Here is a 27337-nt window from a genome sequence, read left to right on the forward strand (position 1 = left end):
ATGACATTTTAATAGTGAATGAGAAAGCAACTGCTTTTCTAACTTAATTTGCTGTTTTGAAAATGGGTGTGGTAGCAGCCTCTGAGGTTGCTGCCACTGATCCCCTCTTCCTGGCATCCATGTCCTTGTCTAATCCCCTCCCCTTGAATGTGGGCTGGACCTAGTGACTCTAACAAACGTTTGAATGTGACATAGGACTTCAGTTCGTTTCAGCATTTCAAACAAAACAACTTCGTATTCATATAATATTTCATAAAATTCTTTCCTATGCATAGTTCCATTCAAGCATCCCAACCTCTTGAAATAAAGAAGAGATATAATATTTTTTTCTGTTTTAAGTGAGAAAATTAAGGGCTCAGAGAGATATTAAATGATTTGTTCAAGGCCTGTCTGACCAGATGGCTTGTACCACAATTCAAATCCTGCTCTGCTGACTTTAATTCTCAGTCTCCTTCATTCTAAAGGACCATTCTACTCTTCAGTCTTTAGACTTTCCAGAGTGGAGTAAAAAAGTGGCTGGCTGAGTTTTTGTGGTCTCAGATTCTGGTCCTGTTTCACTGTAGCACAATATTCTAGTCTGTATAGAGTGATTCCTCAATTGATGTTTGTTGATAATATGGAAATTTCATTCATAGCAAATTGTGGTGTTGTTAAATACTGTCATTACTTTACTTATCCACATAACTCTATGTGAGGTTAAGATTTTGGTAACTATCTGGCTATTTTGATCAAGGCAGGTACCTGGTAATTGATGTGTTAAGGCATTTTTCTCCCAGAGTTATTGGATGACGAAATCATAGAAAATTAAACCTAGTAGCAAACATTAGATGTGCATATTTGAAGACAGTTTTTTATAGCTGTACTATGAGTTATTTTTTTCTGTCAAATATTATTTATGAGGAATGTTGGGGTAACTGGAGAGGAAAAATGTCATAGAAAACAGTTCCCTTTGGATGATCTAAGAGGTTCATGTTGTATATAATGCACCTCTTATCAGAAAGTTATTAGTGATACCATTTCTTTTCTGGTAAAGCAAAGCAAGTCTTCATTTTTACATATTTAACATCTCTGAGTTACTTACTGATGTCAGAGAGGGCATCCTTGATGTATGTTTATTCATATATTTTCAAAAAACAGTACACAAAATTTTCCATTACTGAAGAAATAAATCCACAAAAACCAAAGGCTTAAGAATATTCCTTTAAAAAGATATTTTATTGACTTTTGTGCATTGGGGATTAACCAAATCTGTAACTAGAGATTAATCTGGAGAAGGGGGAGAGAGGAATAGAATGTGAATGGGACAGAGGCAGAGGAGGGAATGTGTGGGAATTAGGGCATTAGTGCTGCTGGAAGGGTGTGAATATGACTCGTTGAGGCTTTCTGAGTTTGCCAGGCTCTGTGCTAAGTGCTCTGCATATATATCTTCTTCTTAATCTCTGTAACAGACCTATGAGGTGACAGATATTATTATCCACAGTTTTCAAATGAGGAAACTGGCTCAGAGGTTTCAGTAAATGACCCAAGATCACACAGCCAGTAAGTAGCAGTCAGGATTTGAACTCACAGATGTTTGCACCTCAAGTCTGTGTGCTTTACTGTACCGCATATGTCTATCTACAGAGTGCTGATTTTACAGATATTTCCCCCAACTTGGCTATTGGTTAACTGTCCGGATTTGTTTTAACATGAGTAACACATGCTCCAGTTTATTTTTATTCAAAGATAAGTGCATATAAAGAGATGTAGATCCTTTTATGGTTTGCTGAAATTTATTTTGTACTTAGTTCTCATGCATCAGAAATAACCTTATTAATTGAAAATGGACCCATTAATTACTGTGTGGGATGTGAAAAACATGCATTCTTTGTAAATTTCTAGTTTTTCCTTTGGACTATGGTAATTTGCATTTGTCCCTATAGTCCTATGCTTTTGGCAGTAGCCACAGATTTCAAGTATTAGACATAAATGAAATACTGTATGTGATTTTCTATATCGTATGGGAGGAAAAAAGTCAATCTGGGGGACAGATCCAAGTGATGTGAGACTCCAGCTGAAGGCTCAGGTCCCTCTAGGGGAAGTCACAGCAGCCTGACGGTGTAGGAAAATGGCACTCTGCTGCTGTCAGTTTACTTGGCAGTGCCTGGCAAAGAGCACAGGAAAAACACCAGAGCAGCAGTGAGCAGTTTTTCAGCTGCCAGAGAAAAAGTTTCACAAACTGGAAATTTTACAAAGGTACACTAATGTCTCATACTAATTTATTCATCAAATATTTGTTGCATAGTATATGCTGAAAATACAGTGCTGAATTAGTCATTGTTCCTGCTTTCAAGGAACACACGGGCCAGACGGGAAGACAGTCTATAAATTTTAGTAAAGGGCGTCAAGGGCCATAGTCACAGGGCCTTATGCGAGCACCTAGGAGAGGTACCTGGTTTCTCTGGAAGTACTGGGAAATGTTCCAGAAGAGGGAATATCTGTTCTAAGCCAGACTGTCTATATAATTTGCGGAGTCCAGTGCGAAATGAAAATGTGGATCATTTGTTCAAAAACTATGAAGAATTTCAAGATGGTGACAGTGGAGCATTAGATAAAGCACAGACACTTCTAATTGAATTTCCTTCTACTTAGACTGTAATACCCACAATGGGAAAATTCGAAACCATTGTTTAACAAAATGAACCCACTCTGGACATTTATGCTGTTTGTTTCCTTTGAAGTATTATTACTATGTAGCAAAAATCTAAGGGTCTACAATAATGTATTTAAATCAGCCTGGTGTGGCCATGATAATTTTGGAAGAACAATATTAGAATGGGTCATGAACGTTTAGTATTTGTTGCATTTCTCCCAGAAAAGGACAGTTTCTGGGAACTTTGGGGAATATTTAAATACTTTGTCCAGCAGCCTGTTGCCTCTGAAACAAATAATTTATGGAAATGATAAAAAGCAAGTGTTAGTATGTTTGCTGGAAATGAAAACAGAAACCCTACCTGTTGATTACAAAAGCAGAGAACATGGTATCCATGGAATATTGTATTACAGTATTTTTCACAACTACTCACTGTACCCTTTAAGGGTTGTATAATGCCTGCTGGTAGCAAGGTAGCCATACGATTTATAGTAATTCCCTGAGGAAGGACTCTGTCTATCCTTCTCACTTGGCCATGTGACTTGCTTTGGCCAATGGAGTGAAAGGATGTGATGTAAGCCATGTCTGAGTAGAAGTTCCAGGCAAATACTTTAAGGGCCATGGCAGTTGGCACTCTGCTTTCTCCCTGCCACAAGTTCAGCATGTTCCCCGGAAGAGTTCTTTCTTCAAGCCTGGATCCTGAATGAAAAAGCCAGGTGGAGCACAGTCATGGCCAACACATGAAATGTGAATGCAAAGTAAACCTTGGTTGTTAAAAAGCCATTGAGATTTTTTGGGGTTATTAATGACCATAACTGGGTGAAAATTGGCTAACACAGTGTTTTTATTTATAATAGAGCAATGATTCACAAATACAACATTTGCCTAAACAACATTCAGCGATCCCACTCCTCTGGGGAATGACACTGCTGTAATAATGATGATCATATAGGTTTTTCCAGAGGCAGATACACTGGGAATTCTGCTAATGGTAATCTGATCTGCTGGGAAATCAAGCTGAGTCCTCCAGGCATGAGTTGGGTCTAAATGGCTAAACCCCTGTCCTCACTTCCCCACCTGGTCCAGCTGCTTGCTGCCTACTTGATCTTGGACAAGTTGCTAAGCCTCAATTCCCCAATTTGTAAACTTGGAATAGGACTATTTACTTCATAAATTTGTTAGGACAGGGTCAATTTCTATTTCTTCTATATCAATGCCTGTTTCCCACGCAGTTTCTACCCCTCTGATTAAATTAGCTCTTGTTTGACTTTGTCTATCATTTTTAATATAAAAGAAATAAGACATTTGTAGATTAATATTGAGCTTCTCTTTGTTTCTCCCCTTTGTTTCTCTCTCTTTGTTGTCTATTCTTTCTTCAGTGACAACAACTACCTCATAAAGGGTATATACTTTATTTTGATATTGGATATATATGCATATGCATACATAAGTTAAAATATGCATAAAACCATGTTCTGTACACAGGAAAAATTTAGGATAAAAGAATTAGTGAAATCTTCTTTTCTTAAAAGGATTATGGTAGGGGGAAGTGGGTTCACTTTTCCGTATGAAGCTGTTAATTCTTTTATGTTACTTGGCAAAGCTTGCTTTCTTTCTTTTTTCTCTTTTTCTTTTTTTCTTCCTTCCTACCTTCCTTCCTTTCCTTCTTTCTTTCTTTTTCTTTCTTTCTTTCTTTCTTTCCTTCCTTCTTTCTTTCTTTCTTTCTTTCTTTCTTTCTTTCTTTCTTTCTTTCTTTCCTTCTTTCTTTCCTTCTTTCTTTCCCCTCCCTTCCTTCTTTCCTTCCTTCCCTCCCTCCCTCCCTCCCTCCTTCCTTCCTTCCTTCCCTGCCTCCCTCCCTCCCTCCTTCTCTCTCTCTCTCTTTCTTTTTTTATTTTCTTTCTCCTCTCTTTCTTTCTTTTATTTTTTTTGAAGCAGGGTCTGGCTCTGTCATCCAGGCTGGAGTACAGCGGTGTGATCTTGGCTCACTGCAACTTCCACCTCCTGGACTCAGGTGATCCTCCTGCCTCAATCTCCCAAGTAGCTGAGACTACAGGCATGTGCCACCAAGCCCAGCTAATTTTTGTATTTTTTGTAGAGACAGGGTTTCACCATGTTGCCCAGGCTGGTCTTGAACTCCTGAAATTAAGCAATCCGCCTGCCTCATCCTTCCAAAGTGCTGAGATTACAGGCATGAGCCATCGCGCCTGGCCTGACAAATTTTTCTAATTGTCACTATCGGCCAAGTCCTGTCCTACGAACTGAGAATAAAGAGTGGAACTGGATAGAAAAAGGCCTGTTATCTTTTAGCTTACCTTCTAATAGGAGGAAGCAGACAATAAACAATTAAGCAAATAAGTAGATGCAATAAAAGGCCAAAAAACATGAAGTAAGAGTCCTTGGGAGAGCTCTCTACTGAATGGATAAGAATAATGTGTTAATTTATAGCTGTTTCAAGGAAGGGTAGCAACATTTATTGAGTACCTGCTAAGTTTCAGCTAGTTTATCTGTACTGTTTCATTTAATAATTGTAATAACCCTGTGAGTAGGTCCATTTTATAGGTCAAAAAGTGGACATTCACAACTAGAAAGTCAACTAACTTACCCACAATTACCCAGCTGGTAAATTCAAGAGTGGACCTCTAATTCTTACCTCCTACTTCTTCCTCAAGCCCAGTAATCTCTTTTAAGTAGGAAAAACATATCTCTTTCTGCTTACCCTCACCTCTATCCTCAGTTAGGCTTTTTTAGATTATAAATGATATTTTCTTAGGATAAAGTTAAATTTCAGCTTTCCCTGCATTTACAGGAAATATTCTTTAAAAACAGAGCACTGGACTTAAATTCTGGAGAACTACCTTCAAACTACTGTCCTGCTACTCAACACCCATGTGGTTTCCAGTAAGTCACTCAACTTCTATGAGCCTGTTTACTCATCTGTAACAGGAGATAGTGCCAGGTATAAGGTTTTATGATCCCTAGTTTTGAACTGGCGGGGTCTGGCTTCACAGATTTTACTATACGTTGCACACTAATATTGCACACTGACATAGAGTCTCTCTCTGGTGATGTGCACAAGGATTTATATAACTCAGGTCACTTCCACAGCACAGTGACTCAGAGCCCCTGGGGTATGAAAGACTGAATCCCTAAGTCTGGCTCATAAGCAGTAAGGTCTCCTTTTCCTCTGCATTTTACCTCAGTGTTTTTTTTTTCAGGCTGGGAGAGTTTGCCTCTGGCGTGCCTCTGCTCTTGAGGGTCAAATGGGCTCAGAGTGACTTTAAAGGCTGCTCAACAAAGGCAGGAACACCAGAGAATTATCATTTTCTTTTTCTTCAGCTGACTGGATAAGTGTAGCTGTAATAGAGTATGGTTCAGGAGGGCAAAACCACTTTGGAAGAAACCTTGAAAGTGATTCAATTTCAAGTCACAAGATCAATTATGTGAGGTTCTAGAACTACTGATACTGAGTTTTACAGCAGATTCATGGCACAGGTTCAGAAGGTGATTCAGGATGTCTCTTTCCTTGGACATTAAAGCTCATTACCTGAAAATTACTCAGCCTTGGCCCTTAGGGAGATTTTGAGTGCCCAGCTTAAACGGCATAATCCTATTTAAAATACCAAGATTGCATGATAATGAACAACATCGAAAGAAAACACTTGTCTGGGTCAGATCTCATCAATTAGACAATTTCCAACAGAGAACACATCTCTAGATAACTATATGTCTGTCATATAAGGGATATATGGACTTCTGGCTGTGTGTTTACAGTAAATTATCTCAAGAAAACTAGGCAGCACGTAGAAAAGAGCAATGCAATCCCACTTTTTTAATGCTCTTGCCTACAGTCTTTGATGGAATGAACTTCATTTGATGACCATTTCTATTCATGCCTGCAATTTGGGAATGTTAAATCCTATCTCATAGGAGTGTGTATGGGTAGCATGAACTAAGGTAGATAAAGTCTTCACGTGGTGTTTGGCATGGCGTACGCGTAGATTGGACGTCAGTTTTCTGCTCATGCTTTGCTCTTCACGTACCTATCTGGTATCTGTATGTGCTAAGCTCTGAGCCTTACAAACCATAGGGAGAGATGTGCAAACTTGCCCTCAATGAGCATGTTGTCTAGCAAGGAAGATGAAATGCATAGACAGACAACTAGAGGTGGGGTTTGAGGGAGCCCAAGAAATAAGCACGCTTTTCCTGGCCCAGTTGGTAACAAGGAGATTGAGAGAGGGTCCCAGAGGTCAGTGGATTCTGGAGAATGTGGCATGGATGTGTTAGCTCAGGGGACTTGCCAGTCCTTCAGTCAGGCAGTAAGAGGACATCCCCAGTTGCCAGCCATTGGAAACCTAAAGAACTACAGGCTTCCTGGGGTAGGGGGACAGCATGGGTGCAGAGGGCAGACAGAGGTGCTGAGCAATCGCACTGGTTGAGAGGGGAGTATTGCTATTGTGGCACCTTCTCCACATGGACGCATGAAACAGCAGAAAGGGAGAAGGAAATACCCCTAATAAATTTAGCTTGCAATTTTAATTGAAGGGCTAAGAATAACTGACATTAATACTCATGCCTCATTACAGGTTGATTTATTTGGTTCTCAAACCATGGCTCTGTGTCAGAATCACTTGTGGAGATTTAAAAAATTACAAATACCTGGCTCCACCTGTTGGAGATTCTAAACCAGAGGATTTGGGAAAAGGTTTAGATATCTACGTTTTAAAATCCCACTACAGGTCATTCGGACGGGCATCCAGGGTTTTGATCCACAACATTAATTAAGCAACGATAGGCTTGGTTAATCTTTAAAAATACAATAGTCTTTAAAAAGGACCAGTGCTAATTGCATTACGCTTCTGTGTAACAAAAAAAAAAAAAAAAAAAAAACAAAAAAAAACCCCCTCAGATTTATTTGTCCTTTCTGCCAAAACAGAGATAAGAGAAGATCAAGGGAGTAGACAGATAAAAAGGTAAGTCCTGTGTCTTCTGTCTTAGGTTTTCATAGAAGTAACCAGAAGATATATATTTTTTTGCTTATCTTTTTTCTGTAGTTAGTATGATCAAAGCTAACATTTCAAAAGCCGATCTTCCCTGGAAACATGAATAGGAACATAATACATTCAGCTGCAGTTTTACTTAACTTTTAGTGAGTGCCTACTGTGTGCTAGAACTATGCTTGGCAGTTTCCTGTGTCTTCCCAGGTGAGGAAGTCAGGCCATAAGTGTAGTAGGATTAATGACAGCATTCTGAGCTAGTGAGAATGTTTAGGAACCATGACTTAACAAACATTTATCTGCATATGATTCTCACTGCTGATGAAGATATGGTGATGCTGCAGCACGTATGTATTGTGGAGACACTGAAATTTAATACAACTTTTTGAACAAAAATTTGATAATGTGTCCTAAGAACCAGATCTATATAAATGTTCTTAACATTGCACTCATTATTTCAATTTCTGAGAATTATCTTAAGGAGATACTTTTTTAAAATTTATTTATTTATTTATTTATTATTATTATTATACTTTAGGTTTTAGGGTACATGTGCGCAATGTGCAGGTTAGTTACATATGTATACATGTGCCATGCTGGTCTAGCATTAGGTATAAGGGAGATACATTTTTAAAGTAACATGTTTCAGGTAAGAGGAGAATAATTATAATGTATTTTAAATGTAGCTGTATCTGGAAATTACATAAATTTTAATCATTAAGGAAATGATAGGTGAATTATTGCATAATGACTTTTAGACACTTAAATCTGGTCATTATAAAGCCTCTGGAGGAACAGGTAAAATGCTTAAGACAAAAAGCCAAAAGAAAAAATATGTACCACGATAGTAATTAAAAGTTATTCATTAATGTTGGAAGGAAGTGTGAAGATGGGATGTAGTTTGTATGTGGTAGTAGAATTCTGAGCATGTTTTCCTTTTTGGATGTGGTGGATGCGCATTGTCCGGTCTCCCCAGCATCCCTTCCCACCCTATATGCAGCTAAGAGGAAAGGAAACCTTTCACCTGTGGCCAGTGAGCTGGGATGCAGTTTGCCTGCAGTCATTGGCAGCCTTGCTCCCCCCTTTTTTTTCCACTGCCAAATGGAGGAAAATTGCCTGTAGTAAGAGATAAAAAACTAAAAATCTAGAGAGAGGCTGGAGTCAGAGGGATGAACAGATGTGTGGAGAAAGGGGTAGAGAGATGGACGGGCCCACCTGAAGAGACCTTTAAGTTGGCAAGACAGTCTTCTAAATTTGGCACCTATGTGACCCCATACAATTTCTTTCTTATACTAGTTAATCTTGTTCTAGTCTGCTGACAATCAAAAGAATTCTGACAATAGAATTGGTTTAATTTTTAAAAGTTTTTAATTCTATGTTAGAGTCTGCCAAGGTTGTTGTTTGTTTTTAAATGAACCTTCTTTACTTTCTGAAGTACTAGAACATTTTGTACTTGTGTGTAAATACTGCATTTATGAATCATTTCCCATTATTTTACTGATAGAATGTTGGTCTTTATTGAACTGTCATTTCCTTTCAGGTCTTCTTCTCAGCTTTTCCTGCAACATAGCCACATTAACTGTTTTTCCACATCCTGATTCTGACAATAGCCATCCTGAGAATGCTTTTGGAAACGGTGGTCTGAAACTACAATGTGGATTCAAATCTGTATAAGGCAGAAATGTATGGGGAATTCTGAAATCAATCAACAAACAGTAATTGAGCACCTACTATGTGCCAGGTACTGGGCCTACAATGAAAATAAAAGTAGACAGAGCTCCTGTCCTTAACATGCTTATCTCTGTCTGTGCTGTGCGCATTCACTGGAGGTCCAGGGAGGCTTAGTCTGGGAGTATATTTAGCACTTAATATTTATTTAATACATCTGCAAAAGGTCAACAGGATAACAAGCAACATTTATGGACCTTTAGTAAGATAAGGTCTGTGCCATATCTTATTTTCCCCATTTTACCAGATGAGGAAATGGAGGTGCAATGAGGATATTTAATGTGTCCAATATTACAGAGTTAATAGGTGCCAAAGGTGGATTTAACCTGACACAGTCTGGCTCCTTACCATAGGATAATGCTGCTTACAAGGTTGTAAGAAATCTGCTCAGAAATGCTGAATCTGTTAGTTAAATTAATTTTTAACTTTTTTTTGGAAAAATATGTATTAAGTTAAATGTTGGTGGTGAGATATACAGATATCTGACTGGAATAAGATGACAGGAGATTCCCTTTTCAACTTGCTATAGTTTGAGTCACAGGAAAAAAGTTCTGAAAAAATTAGTTCATCCATTAATTCATGTATTCAACAGCATTTTCAGCATACTACCTGCTACTAAGCAAATTTTGTAGAAAGCACTTGGTTTGTTAAGGGTAAATGGAACAGAAACAAATCCTTAAAATATAACATAGGATGGTAAGTTCTGTAATAAAAGGGTTAAAAGGGAACTTTGAGAGCATTAAGAGGTGAAAGGAGGGGAAGGAGGGAGGAAATGTTATGAATTGTTTGACAAGTAAGCTAGGCATTGAAATATGAGGAGGAATTCTCCCATGGACTTGGGGGTGGGTATAGGAGTAGTGGTGTAGAAAGGGACTTCTGCAACAGGATCTGCTTCTAAGCTCAGTCAATGGTGTCCTGAGAATTGCAAGTGGCTCTAAGACCAGGACGAAAAAGATAGGTTGTGCAAACCGAGGGAAAGCATTTGGAATTGTCTTTGAGGTCAGGGCTATATAAACTCTTTTAATTGCATACACCTACCAGTAAAAATAACTTGAGCATATACTCTTCAAATATGTGTTTATTTGGATATATTTATTTTTATATATACACTATCAGATTAGTTTCTTATATCCCTTCGGAAATACACACAGATGTGATTAAATAGGAAATATTTAAAGATAATGTTAGTTTTTGCTCCTATAAAATTTTCTTAAACATTAGAATGAATAATGTGTTTGAAAATGCAGATATGTTTTTGAAAAATTTGATTTAACACTTTATGATGGGGTAATTTAAAGGACTGGTTCTAAGTTCAGTTTATTTTGATTTCTAGTTTTAATTAAATCAAGACACTTCACAAATAAATACAGTTCCAATTGAAGGAGTGTTTGTTGGCAAGACTAACTAAGTCATAATGCAGTTTTTGCAGTTTTTATTTTTTCAGTCTTAAACACTGTACTTAGGTTTTTCTTGAAATGTAATTAATAACTTTCTGTTTTTCCTGATATCATTTAGTCATTCTTGTAAACTCTTTGGAAGATGTTGCGTTTTAGTATTTTTAGTAGTTGGTTCAAATTCATACTCTTCATCTGAATTATTTAGACACAGGCTAGAAAATTCTGTTTCTAATCTTTTTTTTAATGTGCAGATAGGAAAGGTTTTTTTTTTTTTTTTTAATGAGACACAGTCACATTACTTTTAGCCATTAAATCAATGATGAGGAAACATTTCCCCAATTGTATGAGTTATCTCTTGCTGCATAACAAATCATCCCCACAATTAGTATGGTAAAACAACAGACATTTCTTTTCTTTTTTTTGAGACGGAGTCTCGCTGTGTTGCCTAGGCTAGAGTGCAGTGGTGCCATCTCGGCTCACTGCAAGCTCCGCCTCCTGGGTTCACACCATTCTCCTGCCTCAGCCTCCCGAGTAGCTGGCACTACAGGCGCCTGCCACCGTGCCTGGCTAATTTTTTGTATTTTTAGTAGAGATGGGGTTTCACCATGTTAGCAAGGATGGTCTCGATCTCCTGACCTCGTGATCTGCCCGCCTCGGCCTCCCAAAGTGCTGGGATTACAGGCGTGAGCCACCGCGCCCAACCGATATTTCTTATCTCATAGTTTCTGTGGGTCACAGATCCCAGGAGTGGCTTAGCTGCATTATTTTGGGTCAGAGTCTCCCACAAAACTGTGGCTGAGGGGTTGGCCGGACTTCCAGTCAGCTCAAGGCCAAATTGACTGAGGCTCTGCTTCCAAGTTCCCTCAACGTGCCTGTTGGCATGCCTCAGGTCCTGGTCAACTGTTGGCTAGAGGTGGTAGTTCCTTGCCATGGGCTTCTCAATAAAGAGAGAGTAAGAGAGGGTGAATAAGATATAAGTCTCAGCCTTTCTGTAACATAATCTCAGAAGTAACTCTTTACATAATCCTATTTATTAGAGTTACTAAATCCAGTCCATATTCTAGGGGAGGGGATTACATAAGGACATAGATACCAGGAAGAGAAGATCAGCAGGGGCAACCTCAGAAGCTGCTAGCACACCCATTTTCAAAGCAACAAATTAATTTAGAAAAGCAGTTACTTTCTTATTCACTATTAAAATGTTACCTTTACCTTGAAAAGACATATTAAGCATATCTGTTTTTTCTGAAAATATCTGCATAATACTGGCAGCCACTAGTCATCACAGGAAAGGTTAGACAACTTGGGAGCCTTTTCTTTTGTAAAAGAAAAATGTGCAAGTCCACTTTTAGTTGGATAACTGTTAAGTATTTGGATACAAAATAACTAGCCAACTAGTAGGACAGTTAATTTGATAAAATTAAGCCCTTTATAAAGTAGGTTCTTGGCAAGTCTTTTAAGTTCAATAAACTTTTTCATCAAACTTAAAAGACTTGCCAAGAACCTTCTTTATATATAAAGGGCTTAATTTTATCAAATTAACTACTGATAACATCCTCTAGCATGTGGAATGCAATTCATTCCAATATTCTGAGAGTGAAGAAATAAATGTGGATCCCCCTATCACCTCTCACTTGTGGAACCCTTTAAGAGTTCTTCCTTCAGGGAAACTCAGCTGGGTTAGGTGAGGGCATCAGTATCATTCCATACACTCAACATGCATACATTTAAATTACTTTCTAATTATTTTCTTTTTCGTTTTGCTAAAGAGTAGGAATATGGAAAAATCGGAATGCTAGCATTGTTTTTCTGTACCATATGTATCATCTGGTGCTTACCCCTTTGGAGACGTCTGCTCTAGGCCAAGGGTTCTTAACTCAGGATTTATTGCTTATGGATGATTTGTTTTCAAGGGATGAAAAAAAGTGACCAAAGCTGTAATCAGATCTCCAAGAAACCATTAAGAACCACTGCTATAGGTAATGAATAGATAATGAAAAATTGTACAAAGGAGAACGTGAAGGGATTTAAAGTTTAGGATGCTACTTGTGTGGCAGAGTGGAGGGTGGCTTGGAGAGACCAAGCCTGGAGGTAGGGCAGTGGAGGGTTCACCCCCTCAGTGAGGCAAAAGGTGACAAGGGATTGAACCCAGGCATTGTGAGTGGGATGGAAAGGGGAAACTTGTGGTGCATAAAAGTCAGCATGTGCCACAGTGAAAGGCTGCAGGCTCGTGAAGCCACTAAGCGGGTGTTCATAAAGGCAATTTATAAAGAAAACATGTCCGCAAGGGGAAGTCAGATCTCAGATCTAAGACATTTCAGGTCTTCTGTCCCCACTTTTTTTTTTTTTCTAAACCACACTGTTCTTTCTTTTATTTTTTATTCTTTTGTTATTTTTTTCCCCTGGAGATTCAAGCTGGGAGAGAAAGGAGCGATTCAGTGGCAAGTTATCAATATTTTCTAAAAGAAACCTAGCCATTTAGTAATAGAAGAAGGGTGTTTGGAAAGAGGGGCTGTGGAATAATATTGGAGCCCCAAATAAATCTGTGATCTGCTAAACATCTTCTGGGTTAGAAAATAGAATTGATCTGAATTCCACAGTTGTGGCTTCTTTAAGAAGGGTAAGATGTTTTAAAGTCCACCCCCCGCCCCACCCCCACCCCACCCCCAGCTTTCTTCTGGAATTTTGATTTCTTTCCTTCTATTGTGATGAGCATTGCTTTGGTTTTGTCTAGGCTGAGCTATGTCTCCTGATCAGTCTCCTATTTCTGCTTATATCATAAAGGCACATTTCTGTAGTGCTTCATACCTTACCCAGCCTCTTCACATAGGCTTTCTTACTTAACCAGCTCCTTGGGCATTGCTCTGAGTGTCCAATTCAGCTGAAAATATCATCTGCATGGCATTGCTGTCACAGTGGATTCTCAAAGTTGTAGTTGTCATTTTTTGGAGGTTCAGATAAGAAGATGAGTGGGGCACAGGAGCAGTGCACTTCCCCCTTGAAGTAATGTGGGGAAAGAAAAGAGGCAGCTCCGTTTCAACAAGAGCCTCTTTTCAGTCCTTGCATGGCCTCATGTTCCCTGACATGCTAACCAGTCCAGAAACAACAATGTCAGTGCAACTGGCCTTTCCCCACTGCTTCTGTAGAGGCTGATGTTGTTCCTGTGTCCCAGCCAGGGCACCATCCTAAAGAACACGGAGCCAGTGTGCTGTGGGAGTTGAGGCTGCTGTCAAAGTTGGCCAGTTCCTTTCCAGACACAGTCACTTCCCACTGGAAGTGAGCCAAGCTGGAGCATGGGCAGGGAGAGGGTAGATGTTCTGTACAACATCTACCTTTCTAAGTGGCAAGAGGCATTGTGGATTGTTCCTATGAGATTTTGTTGACTGGTAAGATTTCTTCTATTAGTGGCAATAAAGTGAGACCTTATGCTGCAATTATTTCCAACCTGGTTGATTTTCTCTCTGTAGCAGAACTCCTGGCACATGGCTACAGGTGTGTAGGTAACCCGAAGATATCTGACTCAGTGATCATGTATTTTGGGAAATGGAGAAAAAGAGCTCTTAGCTGGCTTCAGAGTCTGGTTTCAATCTTGTGTGGTGACTCTTGGGACTTATTTACTGGATATTTAATTTTTCATTTGAAAAACTATTGTAGAGGTCTATGAAGACCCTCCCCCCTTCCCTTCCTCCCTCCCTCCCTTCCTTCCTTCCTTCCTTTCTCCTGCCCTCTCTTCCTTGCTGGGAGACAAGGGAGATATTCATTGATGAGTTACCAATATTTTCTAAAAATATCCAGTAATATATAGTAATAGAAGAAAAAGGGTGTTTGGAAAGAGGTGCTGTGGAATAATGCTGGAGCCCTAAAAAATCTGTGGTTTGCTAAACATTTTCTGGGCTGGGAAATATAATTCATTTGAATTCTCCAGCTGTGCCTTGTTTAAGAAGGGTGAGTTGTTTTTATGATTTTTTTCCTCCCTTTTTCTAGATCTATCTATCTTTCTCTCTCTGACTCTCAAAATTTTAGGTATAGTTCTCTTTTCCCTCTCTCCTTGTCTCTCTCTCTTTCTTTCTTTCTTTCTTTCTCTTCTTTCTCTTTCTTTCTTTCTTTCTTTCTTTCTTTCTTTCTTTCTTTCTTTCTTTCTTTCTTTCTTTCTTCCTTCCTTCCTTCCTTCTTTCTCTTTCTCTCTTTTTTTCTTTCTTTCCTTCTTCTCTGTTTCACATCAGGTAGAGCTGGACTGTAGTTTCCTCAGTGACATACTAATTGTGTGCCTTGAGGAAGTTGCTTCTCTTCTCTAAGCCCTTGTTTTCTCATCTGTAATGACATCTGCTTTATCATACAGTGATATTCATTAATCATCAAGGATTGGAAATGATGAGTAAAGCACTAGAATAGTGCCTGTCACATCAAACGAGCTCGCTAAATGAGAATTATTATTTTCCTATATAAATTTCACCCATGTGGCCTGCAGTGACTTTGTAGAGGAGCAAATCAAGGTTTCTTGAAAGGGATATGTGTGAGTCTCATGACTGTAGTAAGAAGCACAGCCAAGTTAGTCAACAAATGTTTATAAAAGTATCCATTGACAACATAGTGATGTTGTATTAAACGCTGTACAAAAAGCAAAAATATAAACTTTCTAGTTATTAAAAACTTGCCATCATATGTGGCAAGACATGGTAACAAAAACATTTAGAATTAAAAAAATAAGTATTTCTGTAATTTTCTAGATCCTCTTCTTATAATTTTTAATAATTTTTAAAAAATCCTGTCATCCCTAGATGTCTCTAACCTTTCAGAGATCTCTATGGGGCCAATAATTCACTTCTGGACCTTTGAAGTTATATGTTGGGGTTTGGCTTTGGGACATTCTCATTCCCATTCATGATAACCATGAGCAGAAAGCTGACTCATTACCTGATTAATACAGATAAACAAGTAATGGGGAGAGAGTGCAATATAATTCACATCTGCCTTAATAAATCAGTTTTATTTAACTCTTTGGTTTGCTTTGACTGTGTGAGTACTGCAGTGTTCTGGAGGAATTTGCAAATCCCCTCACCTTTGCTCTCTGCTCTTAGAGGGTTACCTTCCCTGTTATCTCCTGACATCCCTGCTTTGTTATTTCTTGTCAAACCTGAAGCCACCTCTCTGTTCATCGCCCACTGCCCTTCAGAACCCTTCCCTTGAAGTCTTTCCAAACAGGTGCTGTCCTGCTTCATTTCTGACCGACATTCTGCTAACTCTTGTTTCTTATAGATGTTCTCCCTCCCGAACACTGACGTGCCTGTCTTTATATAGCCCTAACTGCCTTTATGTTTCCATGTTCACTACTTGGTGTTTACCAGTATTTATTCTGCTTCCTCCAGGAGAGCTTGTGAGGATAGGGATCCCATGTTGCTTTTTTATGTAATGCCCTACATTGTTATAAGTTAAATGAATTATAAAGACAATGGATAAAGGGCATATCTAGGAAAGCTCTCAGTATACTTCTTTTTGTTTTTTAGTGTAGCAATTTTCATCTTAGTCTGATAATCTTACTATTAATAAAAACTTATTAGGCAAAGGTTCCAAATTATATCTTGCAGGAACGTGTACAAGTTTGGACTGGTGGATGACTCATTGACTCTGAAGAATTAAATAGCAGTGGTTTACTGAGACAGTCAGCCTGAGAAATTGAGAGAGAGAGAGATCGAGAGATACTAAGTCCTGCTGCAGGCAGAACCCATTAAGTGAGGCATTCCTGGGCCCCTTGTAACTTACCAATAACTCTCCCCATTTGTGTGGTACAGATGGCAGGAAGGTGAGGACTCTAGGCTATCTGATGGGAGAATGAAGAAAAGGGACCACAAGTACTCCTCCCTCTGTCAGCCTCATGTCAACCAGTAGTAGTGGTAATTACCACCATTGCTGAGCCCCTTACTAGAGTAATAGCAGTATAGTAATAGTATAGTCCAGACACTATGTTATTTTAAGAAAATAAAGGCTATCATATTTAATCCTCACAAACCACCTCTGAAAAATTTTCACAAAATTTTATACAAGAGAACACAGAAGCTCAAGGTCACACCATTAGTAAAGCATAGAGTCAGGTTATGTGTCCAGGTCTGTCCAATCTTAAAGCCTGTGCTAAGTCTCGTCCTCACCTATTTACCTGTTTATTTTGACTATTTTTGTTGTTGTTGTGGTTGTGTTTCCTTTGGGAAGGGGGAGGATGGAATCTTACATTTTTTTTGACTTATATCCGGGACTTAGCATGTTAGGTGTGTTCTCAGTACATTTTTGCTGAGTGAATGGGCGAGTCCAGTCCAGTTGCTCTATGATGGAATGTGGAACTGAGCAGTGTGGTGTCTAGGAAAGGGCCATGTTGAGGAGGTAGGAAGGAGGCCTAGGTCCTAGTTCATTCTCTCTTACTAACACATGATCTTGGGCAGGTCACATACATTCTATGGGCTTCAGAGTGTTACCTGTGAAACATAAGGGAGCTAAAGAACAACGTAATTTCTCCAATGCCTGATTCTTGTGAGGCATGGAGAAAAGGCCACTAGATCGCTTCGAACATGTGTTACAGTAAAAGAGGCCGATTTCATGCTTGGGATCAGGAATTCTGCTCTCTCTTTTTATCTTAGAAACCTATATTTATGATTTATGATAAACTCTTTCATTTTCCTGTGCCATTCCTCCCATCTGCTGATGAAGATAGAGCAATCCCTGCATCCTTCCTGGCTATTTCATGATCTTAAAGTTTTATAGAAGACAAAAATTTAGTAATAATGTAGCAATAATATGATTAAGCACAATAATCATAAAAAAGACCACAAATATCATCTAATGAAAACTCAGCCTCCTCTTCCTTCAGCTTCCTCTTCCTCAACTAGAGAAATGCTGAATTGGGATGACATTTAATGTTCTGGTTTAAAGACAGGTATTTTAATATCATGTAAATATCAGTGCTTATTGCAGTTGAAGAAAAGTATCAAGAAAATAACAGATTATTCAGACATAGACTTATATGCTACACAATTACCCCAAGTCTACATTTTAACTGATTTCACTGATGATTCCTACATTGAAATAATTTTCAATCACAAAATTACTCTTGTTTCTTAAAGTGAATTATTTTGTGAGAGGCTAGATTTCAGATATATATATATGTCTATATATGTGTCTATGTGTATATACATAGATACATGTTTATACATATACAGATATACATAGATACATTTATTTAAAGTTAATCCTTTATAAGTCAGCCAACATAATGTTAATAACATAAACACACACACATATATATGAATATTGTTAACATTATGTTGGCTGACTTATAAAGGGTTGACTTTAAGCAAATTGAGTGTTGAACTTGATGGCCTTGACCATCTCTTGGATTTTTCCTGGGCTCATAATGATCAAAATATACATATTCCAGAAATAAAAATGTCCTTAGGGAATGACATGAAACCTTTAACATGAGTGACCCGTGGAAATGTTGATTATTGATGCCTTCCAGGTGTGGGAGGAAGAGAGACAATCTGCCAAGTGCCACATTCCGACATTAGTAGGTTTTTATGAGGGAGAAAGCAGGTAGAGAGGTGTCGAGTTACTAACACAAGGCCACACAAATGGCAAGTGGCAAGGATGAAATGAAGGCCCAGGTCCTTTGAGCTTCTTCTTCTTTTTTTTCTTTTAGAGACAGAGTTTCATTCTGTCACCCAGGCTGGAGTGCAGATGCAGTGGCATGATGATAGTGCACTACACCTTGGAACCCCTGGGCTCAAGCCATCCTGCCTCCACTGCCTCCCAGTAGCTGGGGACTACAGGTGAACACCATCCTGCTTGGCTTTGAGCTTCTCTTTAACTACTTGCTCTCTCTACCACACCCTGACATGGTTTCCTGCTTCTATAAGAGTGGACAACCCTTTCTTGGATTTGCAAGGTTAAGATAGAGCATAACTGAGAACTTTGCCCACTGCTTAAATAGTTATTAAGTGGGACTATCACTTCATCCACTGATGGCAGATGGTAGGAAAGGGGTGATGCTTTTGAGAAGCTAAGTAGGGTGAAAAGCTATGCTGGAAGAAATTGGTTTCTGGCATTATATTCAGGAATATAGCAATTTATTTGCAAAACAAGTGTTAGTGGGGTGTCTTGGAGGGCAGGGATGAGAGAACTTAAGGGTTGGATTTTCTCTCAAAGGTGCTTCATTTGGCTGAAGCCTGTTTCCTCCCAGATAATTTTAGTATTGGACAGGCTCATGATGGATATATTTCCAGGTGTCTACTTTAGAGATGTATGTAGAGATCTACTCTTTTTCCTCCAACATGTTCTGAAATTCTCCAGTCTATCAGACCAGCATTCTTTCTGCTGCAATTTAAGCTTACTTCCTCTCCTACTTCTGTTTAAACTGATAACCTTGCCCAACACTGGTTAATCCCAAGAAAGATACTGGGACAAAGGTATCTATTAGAACACTCTCTTTTGGCTTAGTCGTCTTCATAATTCCTTTTGTAGGTGACTGGTTATCTTGATCTCTCCCACAACTGGTTTGGAAGCCTGCTCAGCAGCCCCTGTCACTCAACTCTCAAAGATCACTTTTGTTATCAAGCAAATACTAAAACAGGTGGAACCTGCCACCAGTAATATGACCCACTGAGGAGAGAAGGTGACTCAGTCTTGGCAGCTCAAGTCAGGCTTGAGAGAGGTGACTGTGGGAATCCAAATGAACGGCTTATTTCCAAAGAATGTGCAAAATTCCAGTGTCAAAAATGTGAACAATTCAGTGCAACTGGACACACCTGACACACCTCTGCGGTCTCCTCACACAAAGCCACCTGCTCTAAGTCAGCTTCAGGAGAACCTTGTTTTCTAGCACCCACAGGAGCAGTTCCTACAACTCAAGGGAGAGTGCAGATGGAAGGAGGGTTTGCTCCAAGGCTCGATATGCAGCTCAGAGTTGGAAGAAGAGTTTCCAGTGAAGCCCATGATGAAAGTTGATTATGAAACACTGACGTTTCTCACTTTTTTTACACTTTCATTTTGGTGACCTGTTATCAGTAATTTACATGTTACTCAATGTCAAAAAACATGAATAGTTCTTACAGCCTTGCTTCCCTTTCTTCTAAGTCTCAGAGCTTCTGCTGGGTCAGGTTAACCCAACCTCAAAAAAATCGTGGAGTTTTTCCAGGTAGTCAGTTCTTTCTGCTCAGCTGCCACCATGACTTCTTAAATTTATATAAAGGAAGAATAATCTAGTGGGGAAAAACTTGGCTGTATTAAGAGAAGACATGAGTTTGAAGACAAGTTTCATTAAGTTGATAATTATGTGACTTTATCTCCTTTGAGAAAGCTGCTTTGTCTCCTAGTACATCTGGTTTTAATTTTGTATGATACAGATAAGATACTAGTCACATGGTGATGTACAAGGATGCTCTGAAAATGAACTAAGGTATACTAAGCTCCAAGACTCCTTTGATATAAATCCTACATAAAGTCAGCAAATTGAGGTTATCATTATAATGATGTAAGTGGTTGTAAATGCTCACCAAGGCTTAACTGCATAAATACAGGGAAGAGGAAGAGAGATTTTTTTTTAGTTAAAAAGAATAAGTGGCCAACACCCCCACCCCCTTTTTTTATTTTTACGGTGTGTGTACATTAACATTTCTAAATTACTCAATTCCTTCTTGTGAAGGTTTTGCTAAAACCTGTAAGTTTAGACTATCTGGTACAAAATCATATCCTCTTGTTATTGATGTTTTAAAACATTTAAGTATTTTGACCTAAATGCTAAAGAACAAAGTCAATTGTTCAACTAAAAAGGCAGAATGTAAATATTTATTTAGCTTAGGTATTCTTGGAGCATCTATTTTCAAAATCAAAATACTTCCTCCCAAATATTTGAGAAAGAGTTATAATATGGCTCTTTGAAAAGTGTGGGAAATTAAGGATGAAATAAAAACGTTACTGTAGACTTCCTCAATTTTGAATAAGATTTCAGTGAGGGTCTCTTATAATTGGATGTTGATTTTATTAGCTTTTTATGTGACTTCATACTGCTTACTTTTGAAAAATGTTAACTGCATTTAATGGAGACATGGTTTACAGTGAATTAAGTGAAATATTGAAAAACAATTCTTAGAAAATAAAAAAAGTTGCTTTCCATTTTATTCCTTTTTTATTTATTTATTCCCAGGCACTACAGATTAATTTAAGTTTCATAATTTTGTTTGCTACATATTCTTTTTTATTTGGAGACGGAGTCTCACTCTGTTGCCCAGGCTGGAGTGCAGTGGTGCAATCTCTGCTCACTGCAACCTCTGCCTCCCCGGTTCAAGCAATTCTCCTGCCTCAACCTCCCGAGTAGTTGGGACTACAGGCACATGCCACCATGCCCAGCTAATTTTTTGTATTTTAGTAGAGATGGGGTTTCACCATGTTGCCCAGGCTGGTCTTGAACTCCTGAGCTCAGGCAGTCCACCTGCCTCGGCCTCCCAAAGTGCTAGGATTACAGTTGTGAGCCACTGTGCCTAGCCACTAGTTATTCACTTTCTTGTTTGAACTTTCGATCGTTTATTCCTTTATTCGGCTGCCCATTCATTTGTTAATACACTTATGAATATTCAATGACCTAATAATTTCTGCCAGTCGCTGTTCTAGGTAGAATTATATTTCATTAATATAAAGGCATATATTTTCATTTAGGCGTATTTCTTTTATATTTGGAAAACTAATTTGTTTTGAAGCACATTGTAAACACTAGAAAGAAATTGATGACTTAGTGTAGTAATAAGGGAATGTCTACAGTTCAGGTTTTTGACCAGGTCAGGGCAACAGCAGTAATGATAACAGCTTACACCAACAGAACCCTACCATGTACCAGGTGCTATTCCAAGTGCTTTTCACGAATAAATGAGTTGAATCCTTAAAATAACTGAAGATTAAAATAAGAGAGGAGGAGACTGAAGTAGATGCTTCACTTTAAGTGATGCTGTTAAAGTTACAGAGCCTAATAAATGTTGGTGCCAAAAGGACAATATTACAAATCTCAAAGTGTTTTTGTGAGGATTAAAGTAAAAAAGTCATGCAACATGTTTATATCTCAATAATCATTAGGGAAAAAACCCCAGATCATAGAATAATTGTTTTTGTGATTGCACCAAGTGACTCATTTAAAATGCAGTCTCTAGGGTGGACTTAACTCTGTCCCCTGCTAGCTGTGTGACCCTTCAAAAATTGTTTTACTTCTCTGTGCCTCAGTTTCCCATCTGTAAAATGAGCATAATTCCTGCACTATCTAAGCAGGTAACTATGAGGCTCTAGTCTAGGAGATAGGTTCATGACAGTGTGTCGCAGGCCATGAAGAACTCTGGGAGTGTAGGAATTTTGCAGCAGTGTCTTTTTTTAACGGTCCTACCTGCTGGTAGGACACCCCCCTTTTAAAAAAAATGCATAGCCCAAATAATACACAAATCAACTTTTACCTTCTGTAGCATTGTTTTTTTCCATTAAACACTTCTGGGTTCTTGGTAATTCTTTTGTAAACCACTTCCTCTTGTTGAAATCTTGAACTAATTTTGATATAGAAACTAGCTGTTGGGGTGATAGTACATGAGCCAGTTTATTAAAACCATCACCTGGTCTTTGGAGAATGGTGGTCTCTGCTGATTCTTTGTCCTGCATTACAATTCCCTCTTGTCACCCACCCTCATCATAGAAACTCATCTTTAAATACTCTTAATTGACCACATCTCTCTGTTCTGTAATTCTAGCTTGCAGAATAAGCTCTCCTAAATATATCATCTGATGACTATTCCAGTTTGCTGTGCTTTCTATTTTTCACATCTTGTGTTATTTGAAGACGTTTATATTTACCTAATCCTCCTAGCAGCCCCAGGGGAAAGCAGGATGCCATGAGGCTCCGAGCATGCTGACTGTCTACATTCATTGGTCAGAAGGAACAATATTCACTCCTCTTTGGTTTTCACACAAGTCACTACTTTCTTGACTCAACCACACATCCCTTCTTTTGTTATGCTTATATTTGAGTCACTGCTGCTGCTGATAACCAAATGCTGTTTTGCCATGTTCTTTTCTTTTCTCTACTCTTTGGAAAGTCTAATGACTTGCTCCTTTTCTGTCCCCTACAGAGACTGCAATGGCTCATGCCTGTAATCCCAACACGTTGGGAGGCTGAGGTGGGCAGATCACATAAGGCCACGAGATGGAGACCAGCCTGGCAAAACTTCATCTCTATTAAAAATACAAAAATTAGCTGGGCATGGTGGCGTGCACCTGTGGTTCTGGCTACTTGGGAGGCTGAGGCAGGAGAATCGCTTGAACCCAGCAAGTGGAGGTTGCAGTGAGCTGGGATTGCTCTACTGCACTTCAGCTTGGGTGACAGAACAAGACTGTGTCTCAAAAAAAAAAAGTAAAAACTAATATTAAGTTGACCTATTACTGTGAATTTAATACTAATTATAGTTACTAATACTAACTATAGTTAGTGTGTTTTCTATGTAGGAGGGGGATGGAGGAGGGAGGAAAGAAGCTGTTATTATAAAACTGTAGTATATATTTTAAAAACAGTTATAATTTTTACCTTTTTTCTATTCTTAGAAGCAATATATCTCACACTTCAGGGCTAAAATGTACTTCTCTTCCTCTTCTAAAATCCTGAATACAAATCCTTGGTCTTAAGTTCTCTTTTCCATTCCAGGACACTTTCTAGCCAAAAGTGGAGGTTGCGTTGATCAGGAAGGGTTAGGCAACCTTTGTTGTTGAAGGACGATTTTGATGGAAGGATCCTGTTCCAGTCCCTCCCCTCCCCTCTTCTTCCTCTTCCTCCCCCTTATGATTTGCTGAGCTCTTCAAACACTTTGTCCCTGGGATCACCCTCGCCTCTGGGATGGAGCGCTCCACTGTGGCACCCTTATACCTTGCAAGTGCCTTCAGCAGTGCTTCCGTCAGCCTTGGAGGGTATAATCTGGAGCTGGAGGTCTCTAAGCAGTCAGGCTGCTGTGAGCATGATGTTTTGGTGTGTTTGCACCAGCTTCCTGTTGCAGAGTTTGGGAAGTGAATCTGGTGACTGCCTGAACAGAAACACTTCCCCTTACTTTCTACATCAAAGAGAAGTTATGAAGTTACCTGACATTGGTGTCACTTTTTAGGAGTAAGGACAAAGCATTGTGTTTTAAGGAGACTACATAAATAGGGAAAGAACCTCAGCTTCAGCTAAAAGAGGTCACACAATTTCTTTTAGCCTCAGTTTCCTCTTATGTAAGATGAAGTGATACTATGCCCCTTGCATGGTTGTTATGAGAAGGCAATGAGATAATTTAAATGAAGTGCCAGGTACCTTGCGGGGGACACTCAATAAGTGGTAGCCATTTCTCTTATGCAGAATAGGTTCTGTTTTGTATAAATGTTGTGGACTATGTCTTCTGAAGTTTGTTTTGTGAGTTGCAGTCATGTGATTCATATTTCCAGTATAGTCCCTGTACACTGTGTAGGTGTTTATACCCACTTTTGCCAGTGGACTGAGAGCTCCTGCAGGAAAGAGAGGCATGGTGTGCTTGCTGATCTACGTACTGGGGTAGAGAGGCATGGAAGGAAGGGCCAAAGAGCTCAGGCTGGAGCTAGGCTGTCTGAGTTTAAATGCTGCTGCCAAGTTAGTAGCTGTGTAAACTCAGGCAAGTTACTCAGCTTCTCTGTGTTTCAGTTTCGTCATCTGTAGAATAGAGACACTACTGTATACTACCTCATAGAGAGGTTGTAAGAATCAAATGAAAAAATTCACAGATATATGTAAAAGGCTTAAAACAGCATCTGGCTCAGGGTATACTGTTACTATGTACAGCATACATCAGACTCACCGTATGGTGAGTGCTCCCTAAATGCAAGTTTGCAAATGAGTGGGAAGTAGAGCATCCCTCTTTCTCCATGTTCTATAGGGATCCCAGATAGAAGTGTGAACTACACGTGCTTATAAGAGATAGAATATCAAGTAGAATTTAGATTCCTGTATATGGGAGAATATTCCTCTTCTGCTGTACTCTCTATTTCTGTTTCTGCTGCACCGTTGATTTCCCTCCCATTTGGTATTCCCAGGGTTCCTGTTCATATCTCTTTGGTCATATCTCCTGGTCATATCTTTGGTGGTCAGTTCTGTGGGGACAGCACTATGTCCAACTTGTTTAATGTTTTATCAGTAACTCCTAGCCTCTGGCATGATAGATTCTAAAAGCATGTTTAATAAATGATACATGGAACACTAGAAAGTGCTATTGAACGTAAGCAGTTTCCAAGAGACACTATTTGTGCACTTAGTGAGGTCAGTACACTGGGCCAGGGCAGGGGCAGGAATACGTGAGAACACAAGTGTAGTGGGAACATACTGTTAATTTACAACCACAGGAAAAAAACAAATATGCAGGGTCATAAGGCTTGATTTAGAAAATAGTCCCATTATATATAGTGTTAACCCCAAACCTTGGTATTTAGTTTAGGGTAGAATCTGGGAAGATAAATTGAATGGGAGATTCAGCCCAGAAGAATCACATGATAAAGACTGACTAAATATTGTAAATTTTTCTCAGAGCAAACTTTTATAATGCATGTTTCTCAAATATTAGTTGATGGTCTAGTGTCTAAACGAAATAAGCCCAGGAAGGCTATACCATTGTATTTTTAGAAGTACTTAAGTGACCTCTAGCCACTCTAACAACTCCTTGAGAGTTATGGCAATGTCCAGGATGTTTTGTGTCTTTGTCAGGCATATGATATATTACTGCCTGCCTGGCCCAGTGTCTTTTAAGGAATTCTGTGGATCAAGTGTCAGGCCATGGCAGGAGACTTGTTCTAAAACAATCATCAGCCTGGTTGAAACAACATAAAAAAAAGTTTCTAAGTTTACTATGAGTGTTGTTCATGGCACCTCACCACAAAGCTATTTTCCTTTGCATCTTGCAGTTGTTTTCATGGTGGCAACTCCTGCAAAGCATATATGACACCCGACAAAGGATGTCATGGCAGGTTGAGTGTTCTATCTGTAAGCCTTTCTAATTTAGCAGTAAAATTTTAAGCAAAGCCCAGAAAATCCTTGTTGATATTTGACTCTATGCCTATTAAAGTCTTTTATACCCCCAAAGAATTAAGATCTTCAGATAAAATGTGAAGTGCGGCACAAACGAAGACACGTTTGTCAAGTATTAAAACATGCTGGGACTTGGAGGCATTGCAAGACCTTTTACAAACTGCGTATAGTTTTATAAATTTAACAAATGACATGAAATTTTATCTTTATAAATGAAACCCCCAATTCTTGTTTTTCTTTCTCAACTGGAGGCAACTAGAAAAAGAAAGACTATTTTTGCTTTAGGATTGGATTTATTTTAGGCCTATTTGTTGATTTTTGGATGTATTACAAGCCCTGATGGGAGGGGGAAGTTCTGGAGTCAGAAGGACCAAGTTTTTTATTCTCTCTTTGGCATCAATCAGGCACATACACTGGGGCAAGTCTCTTAACTTTCTGATGATCGGTTCCTCATCTGAAAAAGGAATAACATACCTACCTCACATGGTAGTGTCCAGCACATACTGGGCAACATTAATTTTAAAATCTGAATTTAGGTTGCTTTTTAAACATACATATCGGTGGAAAGAAAACTGGGCTTAAGCCAGAAAACCAGTCTTTGTCCGGCTACTTCTTAGTTTTCAACACATTAACTCAGAAACAGAAATTTAGAACTGAAGGGATTTGGAGGGAGCCCAGCCCTCTTGACATTCAAATAACAAAACTGAGGACCAGAAAAATGATAAGCCTTGCTTAAGGCCATGCAAGCTAGTGACAGGGCATTGAACATAAACCAGCAGTCAGGGTGCCAGGTCCAGCCTTCTTCAGTCCTACAGCCCTGTCTTTTGGTAAAAAGCTACACAGATTTGTTATGATTTAATCACGTTTGTTTCCAGTGTCAACCTAATTTGATATTCTTAGTGCCAAAAAGACTTCTTTAGACTAAAAGAACAAAATGACAACCATGACTATTTGACCAGAAGAGAATTATAGAGCAGAGAATCTTAGAGTTCTGACATAGCTCAGAAAGTTAAAGATCAGGATGGTGACTATCGGCCTGGACTGATGCATGGACATGCAGTGTCAGAACTCCTCAAAGATTCTCAATCTTTACCCCCATATCACAGCTGCCTTATTCTGATGGGAAAATAGAAAGGTACCTCTTTGAGGGAAGAGCACATGTATTACATATTGTTTGAAACCTCCACGGTGGCTTGTACAGTGCTTAGCACCCCATTGATTTCTTTAAATGCCTTCTAAATAGTATGGACAATGAAAAACTACTACTAGAATTTTCAGTATAGGGTATTAATGGGATTTACAAACTGAATGCACCTGTGCAATCAGCACCCTGATGTATACACACAGAACATTATCAGCATTCCAGAAGCCTCCTCCATGCCCCCAGCAGGGGTACCTCGATCCTCGCTTCTAACAGCATAGATGAGCTTTCTCCTGTTTGTCTACATTTTGTACAAATGGAATGATACAACAGGTACTTGTTGCGTTTGGATTCTTTTGG

General features: G+C 39.0%; 1 long non-coding RNA gene across 1 annotated transcript in view; it reads left to right on the forward strand.

The window, feature by feature from the left end:
* The first annotated feature begins 5437 nt into the window (after positions 1-5437).
* The window catches only part of LOC129010238 (uncharacterized), a 247780-nt gene continuing 225880 nt past the window's right edge, over positions 5438-27337 (forward strand). The window contains exons 1-3 of the long non-coding RNA XR_010127792.1: positions 5438-5530; positions 7566-7602; positions 9167-9367. This is a non-coding gene — a long non-coding RNA (uncharacterized LOC129010238). The remainder of the gene's footprint in view (positions 5531-7565; positions 7603-9166; positions 9368-27337) is intronic.

The sequence above is a fragment of the Pongo pygmaeus genome, chromosome 10 (assembly GCF_028885625.2).
Source record: "Pongo pygmaeus isolate AG05252 chromosome 10, NHGRI_mPonPyg2-v2.0_pri, whole genome shotgun sequence".
Classification (NCBI taxonomy): domain Eukaryota; kingdom Metazoa; phylum Chordata; class Mammalia; order Primates; family Hominidae; genus Pongo; species Pongo pygmaeus.